The following is a 10,252-nucleotide window of genomic DNA, read 5'->3' on the forward strand; positions in this document are numbered from 1 at the left end:
TGGATCTGCGTCTACTAATGGGTATTTTGGTTAATTAATTAAAAAGAATGGGTAATTTGGTCCAATTGAAAAGGTGCACCTTGCTAACTTAGACCTAACTAGGGTCTAAGTTAGAAAACCCCATATATATATATATATATATATATATATATATATATAGGGGGCTGCTAACTTAGACCCAGTTGGGTCTAAGTTAGCAAGGTGCACCTTTTGAGTTGGACAAAAATACCCATTTTTTTAATTTTTGAAAGAATAGAGCAACAGGGGCATTTCTGTAATTTTCTGCAATTTTACACGCGCCCCCCACTTCTTTTTCCCCCCCCAGGACACGTGTCACGCTATTATTGGACAAAAATCACGCGCGTGCATCACACGCGCCGACAGGCGCGCGTGGGTGGAAGGATGGGCGGAGAGAGAAAACTTTTTGAAAAGGTAAGGCCACGTGTCAGCATATGATTGACTACGTTAATTTTTTTCCATTTAATACTTTAAACTCGATTATTTCGTCGTAAATTAATTTTTTATTTTTTAATTTTTATACCAAAATTCATAATTTTTTTTTTCTACAAATAGAGACTTGGTTCGTTTGATTTGGACACAGAAAAAAAAACCCAATTTTTCACTACCTTAATCTCATTTTTCACTACCTTACATCAACTCACTGAAACCATTCTACCAGAAAAATGGTTTCAGAGTACAAATCTCTGAAACCATTCTACAAGCTAAATGGTTTGAGAAGCAAATAACTAATAATCAACTTACTGAAACCATTCTACCAGCAAAATGGTTTCAGATTACAACTCTCTGAAACCATTGTACCAGATAAATGGTTTCAGAAGCAAACACAATTAATAAATTACTCACTGAAACCATTCTACCAGTAAAATAGTTTCAGAATACAACTATGTGAAACCATTCTACAAGCTAAATGGTTTCAGAAGCAAACACAATTAATAAATTACTCACTGAAACCATTCTACCAGTAAAATAGTTTCAGAATACAACTATGTGAAACCATTCTACAAGCTAAATGGTTTCAGAAGCAAATAACTAATAATCAACTTACTGAAACCATTCTACCAGCAAAATGGTTTCAGATTACAACTCTCTGAAACCATTGTACCAGATAAATGGTTTCAGAAGCAAACACAATTAATAAATTACTCACTGAAACCATTCTACCAGTAAAATGGTTTCAGAATACAACTATGTGAAACCATTCTACAAGCTAAATGGTTTCAGAAGCAAATAACTAATAATCAACTTACTGAAACCATTCTACCAGCAAAATGGTTTCAGATTACAACTCTCTGAAACCATTGTACCGAATAAATGGTTTCAGAAGCAAACACAATTAATAAATTACTCATTGAAACCATTCTACCAGTAAAATGGTTTCAGAATACAACTATGTGCAACCATTCTACCAGTAAAATGGTTTCAGAAGCAAACATTAGTTTTTAATTACTGTTTTATCTCATTTAATTAACTAAAAATAGTTTCAGGTCTCCAAAAATTTCATAAAATATACCAAAAGTTCCAGAATATTATCTACTATTTTCCTGGTATAATGGTTTCAGTGAGTTGGTTGAGTGGTGTGTGTTAAATTACAACACACAAGTAACGTATTTAGTAGACAAAAAATGAGATTAAGGTAGTGAAAAATTGCGTTTTTTTTTCGGTGTCCAAATCAAACGAACCAAGTCTCTATTTGTAGACAAAAAAAAATTATGAATTTTGGTATAAAAATAAAAAAATAAATTAATTTACAACGAAATAATTGAGTTCAAAGTATTAAATGAACAAAAATCACGCACAGCCAACCATTGTGTGACACGTGTCCTACTTTTAAAAAGCAAATTTTTCTCTCTCCAGGTTGTAATCCAGTGTGACGCAGGCGCTTGAATCTGATGGATCTGGATGATCTGGGCTGTCTGATTGATCAGACAGTCTTGATGAGATCAGATCTTAGCTGTCTGATGGAAATCAACGGTCTGTAACCATGGTCCTTCGGTACGCGCGCGACACTTGATCCGCGTCTATTAATGGTTTAAGAAGGTGGGGCGCGTGTATATGGTTGGCAAAATTGCAGAAAATTACAGAAATGCCCCTGTTGCTCTATTCTTTCAAAAATTAAAAGAATGGGTATTTTGGTCCAATTGAAAAGGTGCACCTTGCTAACTTAGACCTAACTAGGGTCTATGTTAGAAAACCCCATATCTTTTATATTATAAGCTTGTATACACAAGCAAACTCTAAACCCTAATTTGTTTTCCCTGTTTTCCCTCCATTTTATTTTGCAATTTTTATTAAAAAATAATACAATTTTGTCTTGACTAGGATTCGAACCCGCAACCCTTCAATGCAAGGCAATATTTCCAACCATTATGGCAAGTATATCAATTGTGATTAAAATTATGTGCAATAATTGATAAGCACCATCAATTTTAAAAGTATCATATCAAAATTATTGTTGACTATATTATTCATCACAAAATATTTTTATGTCTTTCCTGATCAATGATTTTTTTCTACCGGATCATAAATTTAGAGAATAATTATCATGTGAGATTTGGAAAGTTATTATCACGTGTAATTTGGAAAGTTATTATCAAACTCAATTCTACTAAATCAATTTTTTTTTGCAATACAACCAAACACAACCTTAGTCATGTCACTAATCACATTCATTATTTTGTTTTTAATATTGCAGATTTAATATTAACCGATGATCAATTGATATAATATGCACTAGCAGACCAATTGTGATTTAAATTATGTCCACAAAGTGTTAAGCTCCATCAACTTTCATAGGAAATATTTCATACGACAATTAAGCACCATCAATTTTCATTGCACAATTTAAACAATTAAAAACCGATAATCTCTTATATTATAAGCTTGCTAACATAAGCTAACCCTAAACCAAATTTTTTTTCCCTCATTCTCTCTTTCTTTTTATTGCAGCTTTATATTAAAAATATACAGATTTGTCATTGAACCTGCGTCTCTTACTTACAATAAAACATTTCAACCGCTAAAACATGTGCTTCAATTATGAAAGAATTTAGGAATCCTAATATGTTAACCCTGTTTTCAATAAATTTGAACGGCGGAATTAATCACAATTTTTATTTATTTATGGATGTCTACTTAAGTTTATGTTCTTGATTATGTCTTTAATTTTTTTTTAACCTTTAATTATCATCAATTTTTTAACCTTTAATTATCAGCAATTTTTTTTTAATAAGTAAACAAAACGATGGGGTTCAAAAATTATTTAAAAAATATATAAAATATAAAATAAGCACATAAACAAATATAGAATAATTAGTCCATGAAATTCCCTATACTACTCTTATTGAAAATGCTCTTAGAATTTTTGTATTTTATTTTTTATTGTTACATATTACACCTAATTAGACCCATGCACCGCATGGGTCAAAGTTCTAGCATATATATATATATATATATATATATATATATATATATATATATATATATATATATATATATATATATATATATATATATATATATATATATATATATATTTGATTATGATTTATGCATTTATATTTTCGCTTAGAATATTTTAAAACTTGTTACTTATTTAAAGATATAGTTTGCAAATATATTTTGCAAAAGGATGACCTCACCGATTTAGATCAAGTCAACGCACATCTGACACATGGGACTCACATGCAACATCGACATAGTTTGCCACACGCTAATGTAGCATGTGAGTCATTATCCATGTGACAAGACATGCTGGCATGGTACTGCATTTTTGCATGTTTTTTCATGAAGAAATATATTTGCATTTATACAAAAAAGTTAGGATAAACGTATGATTTAAAATATCTACAATAGAGTCAGGATAATATTTTTAATATTATTTGGTTATTCAGATTAATTTTTTTTAAAATTAATTTAAAAATAAAAAACGATTTTTGAGGGGTGTTGCTGTTGGGTAAGTCCTAACACGATGACGTCACACAATAACTAACCCTGATCTTTGTTAAACTGTGGCGTGACAAGACGTGCATTATCGGTGGCTGGAGCTGAGGGTGGCCACAGCCCTCCCACCCAAAAAAATACTTTTTGTATAAGTATTAAGTATACAGGGAAATTCATCAAGTGGTCCATGGTGGATCAGTCACAAATAACATTATAATGAATACGAATTTTATAAAATATACCGTTGGATTGAAAGTTTAGATCATATAAATCATTCATAAAAAAATTTAGAAAAATTGAAAATCATTTGATATGTTATTGAGACACATCAAGATTAACGGTTTATTAAATAGCGTAAATCTTGATGGGTCTCAATAAAACATCAAATGATTTTCAAAAAAATTTAAAAATTTAATGGATGATCTATACGATATAAACTTTCAATGAATTTTTTTAAATTCATATTTGGTAGATCACTTGTCTACGGTGGACCACTTGTGAAGATGGTCCACCGTAGCATTAGCCTACATATTTGTACAAATATTATTGTAAATATTAATTTAGAGTTTATTATTAATGACTATAATGAACTTGACATATATATTAGTTCAAGTATTAGTGGAAATATTAGTTTATAGTTTATTATTGACGATTTCAAGTCACTCTTTATATATACCTAGAGTATTATTTTAAGTTATATAGTTTAATTTTATAATAATGAAATTTGACTTTGTTTGTAAAAAATTATGGATACCTAATTGAATTTATAGTACCGAATAAAATTAGCTGAACTATCATATATAAATATGAACAAACATGTTATTTGAACACAAATTGGACCATCATATATTTGACACGGTATATTTTTAGGAGAAAACTTAGTTACAGTTCTAAATACATTGTTCCTACTGTTTCCCAATTAAAACATAACAGCTGGCATATACTTGCCACATCAGACCCGAGAGGAAAACAAAGGTAAAATTGCAATCGGCACCAAGAGGAAAGTGAAGTTTGCAGAGTTTGGATGACAAAACAAAGGTTAATTTGAGAAAACGTAAGTTATCAAATGGCACGTCTTTAGTTAGTTGTTGGGTCTGATGTGGTAAGTATATGTCAGGTGTTATGTTTTAATTGGGAAATAGTAGGAACAATTTATTTAGAATTGTACCTAAGTTTTCTACACATTTCACATGCAATGTAATTTTGTATTTAATTTGTATATTAAAAAATATCCATGGCCCCCCTTAACTATTATTTTGGTTCCGCCACTGTGTATTACTCTAGGGGTGGAAAAACGGGCAGATTCCGGCACAAACATCCAATCCTGCCCAAACCGCGGGTTGGTATCTATAGTCCAATTCGGCTCAAGTAACTTGGCGGATTTCAGGTCAACGGGCATAACGGGTTAAACGGTCCGGGTAACACGGATTCAGCCTTTCTAATTTTTTCTATATATCCAACTAAAAAAAACCTAAAATGTTGGGCTTTTGTTGAAAATGATAATTTTTCAATTTTTTTCAAGAGAATTTATTTTGCCACCCTACCGATTTTCTCGCGTGCCATACAAAATTATCAAAATATCCCCCGGTAGGGGAGTTCTCAAATTTCTTAATTTTATAAAGTTCACTACTTAAGTAGCGGACATTTAAAATCTTGAATTTCATGTAGGGTGTTTTTCTCTAAAATTTTTTATTTTTAAAACATGCGCTACTTAAGTAGCGGAAGGGTAAAGATTAAAATTCGTAGGGCGCATGAAAGACAGATAGAGTGGCAAAAAAATAATAAAATTTAAAGGAATATGTTTCATCATTTTAAAAACTGAAAAAGTGGGTTTTAACATGGTTGATTTCCAGTTTTTTTTTACCCCAACATTTAACCCTTCCCCCCTACAAATAATCCAATATTCCTATTTTACCCCTTTTATTATTTCACTTCACTTCTATGTTTAATTAAAGTTACAAACTAGAAAAGTTAAAAAAATAGTTCCGGACATTTAGCCACCGTTAAACCATGGCTAAATGGAAAATTTTCAGAATGCTTCACACAAGTTTTCTGCAATTGTAAAAAAAATTACAAATCGAAACAATTGTAAAATGATATTTTTTTTTTATTGTTTGCCGGAAATCATTTTGCAATTGTCCCGGTTTGCATTTGTTTACCGGAAAACTTGCTTGAAGTATTCTGATATTTTTCCATTTAGCCGCGGTTTAACCGTGGCTAAATGTCCAGAACTCTTTTTTTTAACTTTTCCGGTTTATAACTTTTATTAAATGTAGAATTGAAGTGAAATAATAAAATTGGTAAAATGGAAATATTGTATTATTTGTAGGGGTGAAGGGTTAAATGTTGGGGTAGAAAAAAAAATTTCCCATAAATAATGCAACAAAATAAAATCACAGATTAACAACTTAACATTCAACCACAAAGATAATATTGTGAAATTTTCTCTTCCCAACTCCTCGTTTCCTTTTCTTTTCCACCCTCAGTTTTTCCATTTTTGACCTTGTATAAAAGCTTCGTAACGCGTTTTCTGAAGGTTTTCTAGTTCAAATTCAGGAAACATTCAGAAAACACATTCCGAAGTTTTTTTCAAAGCAAAAAATTTCGGAAAACACATTCCAAAATATTTAGTCAAGGACAAAAATGGAAAAACTGAGGGTAGAAAGAAACGCGGGAGGTGGGGAGTTAAATCTTCAAATATTGTTGAAACAAATTCACACATACAACCTAGACTTTGAGGATTAAGCTATAAACTTCGATAAATTCTCTACCACTCATGTTTCTTTTTTACCCGTTGGATTTCCGTTTTTTCCCTTGTATAAAAAATTCGGTTTTTGTTTACAAATTTTTTTTGGCTTGAAAAAATTCGATTTCTATTTATCAATTTTTTTTTGAATTTGCACTAAGAAAAAATTCGGTTTCTACGTACCGAATTTTTCTGCAAGGGCAAAATTGGAATTTTAGGAATTAAAAAGAATCACGGGGTTGGAAGAGAATTTATCATAAACTTCAAGAGCTTTACTCTTGGGTAACAAAAAGCAATTCAAACTGATTATAGAAAATAAGTTGCAAATTTTTCTTTAAATTGATGTCCAATTAGACTAATTAAGTTACGCTCATTAATTCGGTACTTTTTAGTCTTCCATTATATTTTTTCTCTTTTTTCAAGGTACCGGTGTGTGTTACAAGAATTGATTAGTATCCAAAGGAGATTTCTTTGAGGAGGATGTTCTGATATTAAGAAGATTTGTTGGGTTAGTTGGGACACAATTTGCCTCCCAAAAGATAAAGGTGGTTTGTGTATAAAGAATCTAAATTATTTCAACCAAGCTTTATTTTGTAAATGGAAATGGAGAGGTTTGTGTGATCATAATACCTTATGGGCCAAACTATTAGAGCATAGATATGAGAGTTTGGCTGATAATTTTTTGCTCTCTAATCTTAGCAATGTCAAAGGTCAATCTTTGTGGTGGCGTGATATTATGAAAATTGGGGGAATTGAGAATGATGCGTGGTTCAGCACTAATGTGAGTAATGGCGTAGATAGCAGGCGTTGAGGGCTTACTCAATCGGATATTTTTTCGATGAATTTGACGTACGAGTTCCTTCACTTTCGCGAAGTTGTTGTGGTTATAGATGAAAACGTAGTGAAAGCTCTACAACAATTATGGTTAAATGATGTTCCATCAAAAGTGAGCTTTTTTGGATGAAGGTTATTATTATCGAGACTTCCAACTCGTATGGCCTTGGCAAGAAAATCTATCCTTGTTAATCCGCATGAGCAATGTTGCATTTTTTGTTTTGAAGAACAGGAGGAATTATCTCATGTGCTCTTTAATTGCTCTTTTTCTCAAAAGTTATGGAAGTGGATTTTTAAATGGATGAATGTGGATTTCATCTCTTTTTATGATCGATGGAAACATTTTTCTTTTTTTTGGAGCTTTATTGAAAAATAAGAAATATGAAAAAGCTCGTCACATTATTTGCTTGGCCACCACTTGGTGTATATGGCGTGCGCGTAACAATGTGGTATTTAGAGGAGAATCTATTGATTGTAAAGCCATAGAAGACAATATTATTCGTATTTCATGGTTTTGATTTATAGGTAAAATAACTAGTAAGTCTTCTTGTGTTTTATCAGATTGGTATAAAGATCCATTAAAATGCATTATTAACATGTAATGGTCCCTTTAAGAATTGTAAGGGTTGTACTCCTTATAATTCATTTTTTGCTTATAAAAAAAATTAAGTTAGACTTTCATGTAATTACTATTTCACCCCACGTTGATGTTTATTTTTTTGTATAATTTTTCAACATTCAATGTGTCCACTACAAGAATTCTCTGCCTTTCTTACAAAAATTTTCGTGGGAATAGTGCCAATTTTCGTAGGAATTGTAGCATTTCCGACGACATTTCCTACCAACAGATTTGTAGGGAATAGGAAATGTATTTGTGTCAGTGGTCAGCAACGTGTCAGCACAATACCTACGAAAATCTGGTAGGTACTGTATTTAATATTTAAAAAAAAAATAAAAAATAGCTTCAGCAAATTTTAAATTGAATTAAAATTAGTTTTTAAAAACTGCTCCAAAACTAAATTTGAATTTTGCGACAAATAAATTCAAATTTGGCTCCAAAAATACAAATTTTCAAAAACTGAAAATTCGAACTTTCGCTCTGCTTCATTAAGAAATATTTTGGCGCCCAAAATTTCATTTTGTATAAATCCACTACACAAGGTATCAAATTACAAAGGTCTACATAAGGAGTGAATTGAGCACAAGGTGTGCAAAATCCACTACACAACAAGTCAAATTACAAAGAAACTAAAAATTAAGCCTTTGCACAATACCTAAAAATTAACTCATGAGGGCAGCCAATTACAAAGTCAGATTTTCTCTGCTGAAAACTAACTCCAATTCCAAAGGAAAAGAAGCAATAACTCAGTAGGGCAACCAATTACAACAAAATCATTGCATCCCAAAACAATATAATCAACCAAAGTAGCAATATACCAAAGTAGCAATATGATACACAACATTTTTTTGAGGTTAAACATAATTCATTAAGAACAAGCTGGAACACAGCCATTAATATTACAAGGAACAGCAAACAACTACAGAAACAGAAAGAGGCCAAATTGTACCCATAATACTATTACCCAAATTCTATTACCCATAATACTAGTCAAAGAAGCCAAATTGTGAGCACCAGAATTTTTGTTCTACCAACATTAACTCATGAGGGCAGCCAATTACAAAGTCAGATTTTCTCTGCTGAAAATTAACTCCAATTCCAAAGGAAAAGAAGCAACAACTCAGTAGGGCAGCCAATTACAACAAAACCATTGCATCCCAAAACAATATAATCAACCAAAGTAGCAATATATATACCAAAGTAGCAATATGCTACACAACATTTTTTTGAGGTTAAACATAATTCATTAAGAACAAGCTGGAACACAGCCATTAATGTTACAAGGAACAACAAACAACTACAGAAACAGAAAGAGGCCAAATTGTACCCATAATACTATTACCCAAATTCTATTACCCATAATACTAGTCAAAGAGGCCAAATTGTGAGCACCAGAATTTTTGTTCTACCAACAAACAAAACATATACATTTGTCAACCTAGTCATTAACTTCCTACAATCCTTGACAATTAAATTAATAGCAGCAAAGCTAGATTTTCTATAAATACAGTTTACCACATTAGCAGCATCAAAATGAATAGAAAGTCTTCAGCGCTTCAGCCAACAAAACCCCAGCGCTTCAGCCATAAGCAGATCAACATAAAACCTCCATCATTGCATAAAACTTCAGCGCTTTGTCGTTCGGGATTATTTCCTCTTGGCCTCCCCCTTCGTAGGACATGTTCACCCCGAGAGCGTCACCGACCATTTCTTGCATCCGACCAAAATTTCCACACTCCGCTTGTGCTCCACTGCTTGACACGTCCGTATTAACATCAAACTCAATATTAATATTCATCGGCTCTCGTTCACCATGATGTTTCCACACATAATAATCATTCATAAAGCCGACCTTCTCTAAATGAGCTATGACATTTTCTGCGCTCTCAATCGACCCACACATACATTTAATACACGAACATCTTATCCCTCCCTCACTTTTAACAATATCTTGCGACATCGCGTAAGTAACATATTCTTCAACTCCATCCTTAAAACGCGCTTTAACTATCCTACCACCCGGATATTTTCTATCATACATCCAACTTCGATGAGACATATATTGATCAATCTCCTGCGTATATCATTGACAT

The sequence above is a fragment of the Trifolium pratense genome, linkage group LG4 (assembly GCF_020283565.1).
Source record: "Trifolium pratense cultivar HEN17-A07 linkage group LG4, ARS_RC_1.1, whole genome shotgun sequence".
Lineage (NCBI taxonomy): Eukaryota > Viridiplantae > Streptophyta > Magnoliopsida > Fabales > Fabaceae > Trifolium > Trifolium pratense.